The sequence below is a fragment of the Humulus lupulus genome, chromosome 5, assembly GCF_963169125.1.
Source record: "Humulus lupulus chromosome 5, drHumLupu1.1, whole genome shotgun sequence".
Taxonomy (NCBI): Eukaryota; Viridiplantae; Streptophyta; class Magnoliopsida; order Rosales; family Cannabaceae; genus Humulus; species Humulus lupulus.
This window is the reverse complement of record NC_084797.1, coordinates 210,196,709-210,208,228: the sequence shown is the minus strand read 5'-3', so window position 1 is coordinate 210,208,228 and position 11,520 is coordinate 210,196,709. Positions and strand designations below refer to the sequence as shown.

Genomic DNA, 11,520 nt, shown 5'->3' with positions numbered 1-11,520 from the left:
TGTCCTGTTGAAGTACGGGCCGTGGTTTGATATGCCCACAGAACTTTGGGCAATTCTTTGGGCCATTTCCCTTTAGCTTCTTCGATCTTTTTCTTCAGCGAACTCTTTAGGGTTTTATTCACAACTTCGACCTGGCCATTCGCCTGGGAATGGGCCACAGAGGAGAAGATCTTTATTATCCCATTTTTTTTCGCAAAAGTTGGTAAACAGATCACTGTCAAATTGAGTACCGTTATCAGACACAATCTTCCTTGGCATTCTATATTGACATATGATGTTCTTTACCACGAAGTCCAAGACTTTCTTCGAGGTGATTGTCGCCAGAGGTTCAGCTTCGGTCCACTTTGTGAAGTAATCTACGGCGACTACTGCGTATTTCACTCCACCTTTGCCAGTTGGCAATGAGCCTATGAGGTCGATTCCCCAGACTGTAAATGGCCACGGGGAGGCCATCATAGTTAGATTGGAGGGTGGAGCTCGAGGGATTGTGGCGAACCGTTGGCACTTGTCGCATCTCTTGACATAGTCGAACGAATCTGCTTTGATGGTAGGCCAGAAGTACCCTTGGCGTATGATTTTCTTGGATAGGCTATGCCCCCAGTGTGGTCTCCACATAATCCTTCATGAATTTCCTCTATGATCTTCTTAGCCTCAGGTGGAGTCACACATCGGAGTAACGACATGGAATATCCTCTTCTATATAGATTTCCATCTATAATGGTGTACCTAGGAATCTGATACATCAGTTTTCGAGCCTTGGTCTGTTCTTCTGGGAGAATGTCGACCTCAAGGTATTCAACTATCGGAGTCATCTAGGTTGGCGTGGAATTTATCATGAAAACATCTTCCTGCTCAGGCTTGGTTATACTGGGTATCATTAGATGTTCGATCAGCACGACATTCAACTCGTCGACCTCGGTGGATGCAGTGAGCCTGGCTAAGGCATCTGTGTTTGAGTTTTGTTCTCGGGGGACCTGATTTATTGCGTAGAACTCGAAATGCTCGAGTGCTGCTTTTGCTTTTTCTAAATATGCATCCATTCTCGTCCCACAAGCCTGATACTCCCCTAAAATTTGATTAACCACCAACTGGGAGTCACTGTAGCAATGTATCGCTTTGGCCTTGATTTCCTTGGCTATACGAAGTCCTGCCAGTAGAGTTTCGAATTCAGCTTCGTTATTCGATGCTTCGAAGTCAAATCTCAAAGCAGAGTGAAATCGACTTCCTCCTGGGGTGATCAGAATTACACCTGCCCCCGATCCATTTTCATTGGAAGACCCGTCAACATAAAGTTTCCATAGCTCGCGGGCCGGGGTTATAACTTCATCGTTAGTCACTCCAGTGCATTCCACTATGAAGTCTGCCAGGGCTTGTCCTCTTATGGTCATCCTCGGATGATAAGTGATCTCAAATTTTTTGAGTTCAACGACCCATTTTAGTAGCCTACCCGAGTCTTCTGGCTTGGACAAGACTTGTCTTAGTGGTTGATCGGTCAGTACATGAATGAGGTGCGCCTGGAAGTAAGGTCGGAGCTTTTGAGATGAGTGGATTAGGCTAAGAGCCAACTTCTCCATCAAGGGGTATCTCGATTCTGCCCCAGCAACCTTTTACTAACATAGTACACAGGCCTTTGCACTTTCTGTTCTTCTCGGATGAGTACGGTGCTAATGGCATGCTCAGTCGTAGCAAGGTATAGGTACATAACTTCTCCCGTGATGGGTTTTGACAAGATGGGAGGTTCCGCGAGGTGCTTCTTGAGCTCCTGAAAAGATAACTCGCATTCTTCTGTCCATTCGAATTTGCTGCCCCCCTCAAAAGGTTGAAAAATGGAAGACAACGGTTTGTAGATTTCGAGATAAACCTACTTAGTGTCGCCATCCTTCCAGTCAAACTTCGGACATCCTTATGCTTTCGAGGTGAGGGCATATCAATCAAAGCTTGGATCTTGTCTGGATTTGCTTCTATTCCCCGGGAATTTACAATGAAGCCTAGGAACTTTCCCGAAGATACTCCGAAAAAGCACTTCTGGGGGTTGAGCTTCATGTCATACCTCCGTAACACGGCGAAGCATTCTTCGAGGTCATCCACATGGTTATTGTTATGTTGAGATTTAACTAGCATATCGTCAACATAAACTTCCATGTTATTACCTATTTGTTCGGAGAACATCATGTTTATGAGTCGCTAGTAAGTGGCTCCAGCATTCTTGAGTCCGAACGACATGGCATTATAGCAATACAACCCTTTTTCCGTCATGAAACTCGTATGCTCTTGGTCAGGGGCATGCATGGAAATCTGGTTATATCCAGAATAGGCATCCATGAATGACATAAGTTGATGTCCTGCCGTGGCATCTACGAGCTGGTCGATCCGAGGTAAGGGGAAGTAGTCCTTAGGACAGGCCTTATTGAGGTCCGAGTAATCGATACAGGTCCGCCATGTCCCGTTAGGCTTCGGAACTAGCACCGGGTTGGCTACCCAATCGGGGTAGAAAGCATCCCGGATGAATCAGTTTGCTTTCAACCTATCGACTTCCTCTGTTAGGGCCTTCTTTCTGTCGTCATCCAGTAGCCTTCGCTTTTGCTGCTTCGGGGGGAAGCTTTTGTCAATATTAAAAGCATGGCTTACTACGTTCGGACTTATCCCTACCATGTCCGAATGTGACCATGCGAAAAAATCCTGATTCTTTTTCAAAAAGTAAATTAATTGCTATTTCGTTTCTTCAGGAAGGTTTTTCCCTACCTTTACTGTCTTCGGGGGGGTCTGCTTCCTCAAGTATGACCTCTTCGAGCTCTTCCAATGGTTCAAGGTCAGCTCTTTCCTCTATTCTTGGATCGATTTCTTCGTCTATTTCGAAGACTGTCCCAACCTTATTCTGAATTATGACGAGTGTTTGTGCACTCGTCTTCTACTTTCCTCTAATGGAAATGCTATAGCATTCTCTCCCTACTAGCTAGTCTCCCTTCAGTGTCCCGATGCCACTAGAAGTCAGGAACTTGATGGCCAAATGCCTCACAGACGAAACTGCCCCCAGCCCTACTAGGGCGGGTCTCCCAAGCATCACGTGTAGGCCGATGGTAGGTCCACTTCTACGAATTCCATCATCTTAGTTGTTAAGACTGGGAAGTATCCCAAGGTCACAGGGAGTTCAATGGATCCCATACAGGCAATCCCCTATCCTAAAAATCCGTACAACGTCGTTGCACAGGCCTTTTGGTCACGAAGCGCGAGTCCCATCTTTTCTAAGGTGGCTTTATAGAGGATGTTCACTGAGCTCCCATTATCAATCAGGACTCGGTGAACCCTCTTGTTCGTGAGCTGAAGGGTGATGACCAATGGGTCATTGTGAGGAAATTGGACATGGGACGCGTCATCCTCCGTAAAGGTTGTAGGTTGAGATTCAACCTTTTGGTATTTTGGAGCTCTGGGTTCGGGTTCATAAGGGGACCCGTCGCCAGTTTTTAGCTCATTCACGTATCGCTTTTGGGCATTCCTGCCCGATCCTGAGAGATGAGGCCCGCCCGAGATGGTTACGACATCTTCTCCATCAATCGGAGGGGGTCTTTCGTCTTCCCTTTCTCGAGAGTTACTATTTTGGGTAGGCGGTGGTGCAGCTGTCCTCTGGCTGGTAGAAGCCTAATTATTGTTCTGGTTCCTTACATACTGCCTGAAGTATCCTCTTGAGATCAGACCTTCGATCTCGTCCTTCAGCTGCCTGCATTCATCGGTTGTGTGTCTAGTATCTCTGTGAAATCTACAGTATTTGCTGGAGTCTCTTTTGGATTTTTGGTTTCTCATGGGGTCTGGACGTCTGAAAGGGACCTAGTTTTCATTAGCTAGGTAAATATTCTCCTAAGACTCGTTGAGCTCGGTGTACACCTTGTACATGGAGAAATACCTTTCCCCTTTCTTCTTTTTTCCCCCTTCCACCTCGAGGTTACTTCCTTCATTCTTCTTTCTTTTGGGAGGGTTTTCTGCAGGGGGTTTCGAGGCTGATGGGTCCGCTGAGGTCGAGGCAGAGTTTAAGTTTGTCATTGTAGTTATGGGCTTAGAGGCCATATTCAGCGTTGACCTCGCCTCCTCTACATTGAAAAATCTCTGAGCTCGTCGATTGAACTCGGTTATGGACCTCACAGGTTTCCTCTGCATATCTTCCTAGAGGGGACTTCCTGGCATTACCCCGGTTCGGACAGCCATTAAATGGCTGTTGTCGTCTACATCATGAGCTTGGGAGACTTCCAGATTGAACCTTGTAAGGTAACTCTTCAGCGTTTCATTCAGTTGTTGCCGGACATTGGTCATGGCAGACGCCTTGGGCCTTATTCCGATCATGGCTCTAAATTTCTTCTTGAAATCTTTAGACAACTGATCCCAGGAAGCAATTGAATGCCTCTTATATTTTTCGAACCAGTTTTTTGTTGGTTCTGTAAGCGAAGATGGAAACAGCATGCATCTGAGCTCGTAGCCCACATTACTTGCTCTCATAATAGTATTAAATGTACTTAAGTGACTATACGGGTCAGAATTCCCATCAAATGGTGGGACATGAGTAATCCAAAACCCTTGAGGAAACGGAGTACTGGAAATATGGGGGGCAAAGGGTTCGAGTTCCTCGTTAGAATCTTCATCCCAATCCCGACCTCGTTCATTCTGTAAGAGCCTGAATGCTCTTTCCAGTTGATCAATCCTCTCTTGGACTGGATCTGTAGGGGGTCTATCCTGAAATTGGTTATCATTGATCACAATTCCAGGTTCGCGCCTTCTCATGGGATCCTTGCGTCCATTTAGGCGATCCCTCAGGTCTGGGTTCGAAAGGTTACAATTACCCCGATTATGATTCAGGTGTTCCCGTAAGTTGGGGTGGTCCCTTTGATTCACAGTATTTCTGCGTCCTCGGTCATACATACTGACCGATCTTGTGTCTTCTGAGCCTTCGCTGGCAAGGCTCGCCGCGTGGTTGTTTCAAGATGGGTTCCTTTCAGGTTGTCTCATCTCTATAGAGTGAGACCGAGACATTTGGCTTCTTGTAGGCTGGGCGCCTCTACGTTATCTAGCAGTTTCCTCATTCCCATGTTTCCATCTAGCCCGCCTTTCCCTATCACCCTGAGTCGGTTGTGTGTTTCTCCGAGGCGGTGAGGGATATCTTATCGGCGATGGTGGGTGCCGTATGGGTGATGGTGGCTGCCATCCATTTCGGGGCCTGGAAGGTCCCGAGTTTGCCTGTGCTGGTTCGGGAACGTTCTGCGCGTTACCAGGATTCTGGGTTCGAGCCGCTGCGGGGGCTCGGTTATTCCCAGTTTCGGCTGGTAACTCAACAGTTGAGTTGACAGGAGCTCCAGCCTGGGTGTTTCTCCGGGGCCTCGAGGGAGCAGGCTATTCTGCCGGTAGCGGAGGTTGCTTCATTCTTCATGTGGCAGCGTTTCTGCGAGGTCGCCCATGGGGCATGCAGAGAGGAATATGAACATCTCGCGGAGGTGGAGCTTGGGCCTCAGGCGGAGGCGGGGGCTGAGCTGCCTGCGCCTCAGCAACCAATCTGGCCAGCTCCTCTTTACATTTCTTGGCCTCCGTCAACTGCTTTCGCAATTGACAGCTTTCAAGCTCCACAATAGAGACATATCACTCAGGGTTATAGTACATGTCTTCGTCGTCCCTAGGGGACGATGGTGCAGGTGGTCCTCAAGAATCAGAGGATCCACTCCTCTCATCTGGGTCCGGATTCATCATCGACTATTTCCCAGGGCGCTGCAGATAACTAACTTCTTCTTCAGGAATATTAGGATCATTCGCGGCCATAGTTGATTCAGGGAGGCTTCCTCGACTGACTAGACTCAGATTCATATTGCTTAATGCTCTCAATGAAAGCACCAAACTGTTGACAACATTTTTCGTCAACTTAAATCGCAGAGCAATTAAACAATATAAACTACGGTGCGAACGAATAGTAAAGAGGAACAAGAATGTTTTTACGTGGTTCAGCAGTTAAATCTGCCTAGTCCACGAGTTTGTGTTATTAAGACTTAGAGTTTTCTGGAAATTCTTCAAGGATGAATTACCCAAAGTTTTCTCTCAAGATTTCAGATCCCCCCCACAAGTGGTCATTCCTTCTCTATTTATAGGGAAGGTTATAGAGTCTGTTCCCACATATTTCAGGAAGATATTCTGTATATCAATTTAAAATAATGACATTAAATGCTATATCTTATATATACAAGGAAACGTCCCTTGAAGACCCGGGAATGAATAACAAACTAAATAATATCCCTTTAATATTGGGATTTTACAACAATAAATATGTTCACACATACACAACGGGTTATCTTAGATGACTCATCGAATCTTCGAGGTCAGCGATCAGCATCGTGACTGCCAAGAATTACAGATTTGTTACGAACTTGCCATCTTACTCCAAGACCTGCTCAGAGCAGATAAATACTATCGAGGCTATCACACTCGAGCTTGCACTTCTTCAGCTCGGGTTGCTTAATCCGAAGGCACTCGATAACGAATGTGTCCCAATGTCATGCCATTTCAATCCTAGAAAGAATCCCGAGGTTACATTTTCGAGATTGCCATTTTACTTCAGAGGTTTTACAACTGGACCACGCAATGTGTTTCATATATTTCTAGCTCATACTTGGTGAATCCAGTTTTCGAGGTCATAATCTCTGGTCTCAAAATCTAGGTGTAACACAGTCCGTTCCTCAGCTGGCACGCGGCGACTTGCTCTCGCTGCGAAAGCAACTCGAGCAGTCCGCTGACAGCGGACAAGTTCGGGACTCACTACTACAAAAAAACTTTTTAGGACTAGCAGGGCGCGAGTCCTCTATTTGAGAGCCTTAAAAACTGAGGTTTTTTAGGACTCGTATTTCGAGCCCTAAAATAATGTTTTTAGGACTCGCATTACGAGCCCTAAAATAATGTTTTAGAGCTCAAAACGAACCTTGGGCCACCCCACACCATTGTTGGTTGAAGCTCACACCGGAGCTTCGACGATGACAACGGCGGCGCCACCTGAGTTGCGGTGGTTGAGGAATCAACCCCTGTGTTTTGAAGTAGATGTCAAAGGGGACTCGAAAATGGTGGTTGTGAGAATCACCACCCACGGTGGTGGTCGGAATAAGGCCGAAAACCCTTGATATTTAATGACACTGCTCGAGCACCTCGGGTGAAATTTCAGTCCAATCTCCATAGGGACTTTGATCCCCTTGATCTCACGAACCTAACCGTGCTACCCATCGACCGAGATGATGTCAAAATTGCTGGAAAATTGATTGGGAAGCCACGACAGCAACAGAGCTTCATATATCTCGTTGAGGAAGAGGACGGCGAGCGAGGAGGCGAGGTTCTGTGGCTTTGGATTTTGGGGGCTCGGGAACCCAGTGGTGTTGCGCATGTCGTTGTTTGGTGGCCGGAGGTTCGCTGTTCAGGCCTGGTAGATGCAACACAAAGGAGAAGGAGAGAGAGGCACTACACCAAATAATACTTTCTACAACACATTAATATAAGCTTATTTAAAAAGTATTATAATTGATAATATAAAAAAGCGGTAAAGTGAAAATTGGCAAAACAAATGGCGCCAGAATAAAAAAATGTGTTATCCTTTCCTCTCTCCTTCTCTCTCGTTATTTCCTTCTTTTTTCTTCTTTTTCTTGTATTCTTTTTTAATTTTCTATGTCTCACTTAATTCAGATCTCTCTTTCTCTTTCTTTTCTTCTCCTTTTTCCTCATTGTTCTCTCTCCTCTCTCTCGGATCTCTTTCTCCCACCAGACCTCTCTCCTTCACTCTTTCTCTCTCGCCTGTGTCTTTATGGAGCCCGACCTTCCCCTACACGCACTGGCTAGGGATCTTTAGAGGCCCTCGAAGCTTTGACCCACGCGGGCCCAAGCCCTCACACAACACCAGAGGTGAACGACGACACCGGAGGCCATCTCTTCTTCTCCTCTTCCCTGTGTGCGGCCAAGCCTTCTTCTTCCCGGCGTGAGACCAGCTAGCTCTATCCAGACTTCAATTCGGGCATTCTTCATCGCCCAGCCACCTTCTCCAGCCTAGAGCCATGCAAGCCGAGCATTTCAACATTTTGGTATTTTTCTCTTTTATTTTTTTTCTGTGATGAGTTTTTTTTTTCTACAAAATAACTTATATTTCAATAAATTTGATTGAGTATTACTGATTTTTTTGAAAATGTGTGTATTTGATAGTGGTATTCCATTATCAGTGATTCATTTGTGAGAATGGAAATGTTAATAAAATATACAATTTAACTATATAGTTAATGTAGTTATGATGTTTGATTGAATATTTGAATGAAAAGAAAGCTATAGACATTTATTTATTTGATCTATGTTTGATCTATATTTAAAGTGACTGGTTATTATCGTTGAGGCTGATTCTTAAATTTTCTCTTATAAGGGATATATGGTGTTCTAAAGTGTTTCATAATGTAGGATGAGTGGTTTGCCCAAGAGGGGTAGCTCAAATAGTCAAGCATATGGTTTGCTTTTACAAAGTCTGAGGTTGATCTCTCTGGGTACCTACATATTATAAATTCCTAGTCTGTATTTTGTAGTCTCCAAATATTGTAGAGTTAGTTGGAGAGCCTAGTTAAGAAATAATAATTATGTAGGAAGAGGGGTTGTTAATTGAGTGCGCCTTAAAGAACATAGTGTAATAAATTTGTGGTATATCTTATAGGGTGCTCAAATTTTGGTCCAGCCTGAAGAACCTGTCCAATTCCAGCAAAAAATGTACTAAATAACAGGGCCGAAGAGCTGTGCCGCCTTTTAAGCCTAGAAACCCAAAGCCTGGCTTGGTAACAGGCCCCGAGTTTTAGTAACCTGTTGGGCCGAACCAACGCATGAGAATTATTTATTTTATAAGGTTTTTACAATGTATAAATAAAATTCTAGCCTTTATAATGTTAGAAGAGGTATATTCAAAGGAGTATATCAAAAACATGTATGTGACCATTTTTTTTTATTAATTGAATATGTTTGGATATTAATTTCATTGATTCCTTTAATTATCATTGAGCTTTGAAATTCATTATATGTTTTTATACCAATATGTTTCTTGATTTTGCTTCAGGAATTGGATGAAGCTGCAGTGCAAAATGTATTCCTAAAGTCCCTTGATAATTATATAAAGTGGTGCAACTACTTGTGCATTCAGCCTGTTTGGAACAAGTATGCATCTCAATTTTTTTTCTATATTATTCATATGATGCTACTCAACTTTATGTTATATGTTTATTTGGATTAAGGTGATTGACACTTGTAAAATATTTTGATGACATTCAGTTCAGAAGTTATTGTCAAGGAAAAGAAAATACTATTTGTTTCCTTGTACTTTCTGATATGGGGTGAAGCAGCCAATGTCAGATTCATTCCAGAATGCTTGTGCTACATATTTCATCATGTAAGTCAACCCTCAAGCGGTGTATGCAATTTCTTAGGAACAGTGAATTTAACTTTTTTTTCTTCTATAGTGGAATGCATTATTTGTTTCTATGTACTCTTTCTCCTTGTTCTCTCTAATTGAAATTGGCTGAGTTTTTTCTTGGTTGTACACAAATTGAAGAAGATATGTGGTATTGATTCTGACATTCGTATTCTATAGAGTATTTCATTCTAGGTTCATATTTGATCATTTTAATATGGTGGTTGGTTTCTCTGGATTCATCTCTTCTAATCATTTGGTAAAAATCATTCAAATTTGTTTTTGATTCCTATAAAAAGAAGTAATGGGAGATCCTTATTTTTTTTTCACCAATGAAGGCCAGAGAAAAGTTAAATATTTAATTTTTCCCTACAAAGAAACCATATCATGCTCTGTTCCTTAAAAAATTGACTATTTCTTTTCAACCAAATTGTGGAATATAAAAATAATATTTACTAGGGGGAAAAGAGATTAGAAAACTTGGGTCTTGTTTTGCTAGTGATTGGTGGAATACGAGGTTAATATTTGGTGGGACTCAAATTATGGTGGTATCTTGATAATGTGTTTGGCTTTAAGTGTTGAAATGAAATGGAATAGATTTTGTTATAAAAGAAATGGAAATTCTTATCTTTAACCAAAAGGGTTAATTTTGAAAAAGGTTTTAGGGCTGGTATAATAATGAGGATTCTACTGGCGTTCGAAATTCCCATACCTACATCTAGAATTGCAGTTCCCATAGAATTTCCATCCATACCAAATCATTTGAATAAACCAAACCATCTTTGTTATGTCACATGCCTATAATATGAGGCATGTGGCTATGTTATTTTGCTATACTGAAAATGTTGATATTTGTTTTCAAAATTGTTTTGCAGGTTCTGTTTTCTTGCTAATAAAGTGTTTTTTTCTTCTTCTGAATTCCTTCCTTTGAACCATAAATTTCATGTGCAGATGGCAAGAGAACTAGATGAAATTTTAAGGCAGCAGGTTCCACAGCCAGCCAATAGTTGCAAGTCTGGGGATAGTGTTTCATTCCTTGATCAAGTTATATTTCCTCTCTATGGTGTTTTGGAAGCAGTATGTTTAAGTAAATATATTATTGTCAAATTGAAATTAAAAGAAGTAATTTTTAATATCCGACAAGGATTTTCTTGCTTTAAATTCTAATTTATATTTTATAACTCTTACTTAAGAGTTAGAATTGTGTTTATCTAACTTGGGTGTTGGTATTCCTAACTAAGATTGGGATTTTGGGTTTATTACTAGAAAGTGATGTAAACATTTTCTTTTTCCTCTTTATAATTTATTTATTTATTTTGTTTTAGGATGATTCTTTGTTTTATAAAATGTTTATAATGTTTTTGGTAAGTTCTCATATTTAAAAGTGCACAGGAAACAAGAAGTAATAAAAACATAAAAGCACCACACTCTGCCTGGCGCAATTATGATAATTTTAATGAGCATTTTTGGTGAGATTTTTTTTGGGGCAATGCTTGTTTTTAGTTATTGTTCACATTTTTGGTGCTAACAATTTTTATTTCAGGTCACTTCATTGTTCTGAACTTGGCTGGCCATGGCGCAAAAGCTCACCCTTTTTTCAAAAGCCAGAACTCTCGAAGGTTGGTTACTTTCTCCCTAAGGTTATTGAAGTTACTGGCACTTGTAATGCATTTAGATGTTACTATAGGTATGGGCATTCAAAGTTCATTTTTATTCCTGGGTGAAGTGATAATGAAAAGGTTCTTGAAAACAACACTGTCTTACATTAAATTTAGAAGTATTGGTTTATGTTAATGTTGACGCCGTTTTTCGTCAAACAGTGAAAGAAGAGAACAAAAACAATAATAGATAATGGCCAAATACAATAAAACAAATCAAACACACGATTTTTACGTGGTTCAACAGTTAAATCTGCCTAGTCCACGAGTCTCTGTTATTAAACTCAAGATTATCTTTGAAAATTCTTAAGCATGAATTCTTCAGAGTTTTCTCTCAAGGATCAGAATTTTCGGTCCTTTACAATGGCACATGGCTTCTCTATTTATAGAGAAGGATGCAAAATACTATCCCACATATTTTGGGTA

General features: G+C 42.0%; 1 long non-coding RNA gene across 1 annotated transcript; it reads left to right on the top strand.

Moving 5' to 3' along the window:
- The first annotated feature begins 9,163 nt into the window (after positions 1-9,163).
- Positions 9,164-11,055, top strand: LOC133833957 (uncharacterized). The gene is made up of 4 exons (XR_009893230.1): positions 9,164-9,183; positions 9,298-9,415; positions 10,388-10,905; positions 10,980-11,055. It is a non-coding gene; the product is annotated as an uncharacterized LOC133833957 (long non-coding RNA).
- The last annotated feature ends 465 nt before the right edge of the window (positions 11,056-11,520 follow it).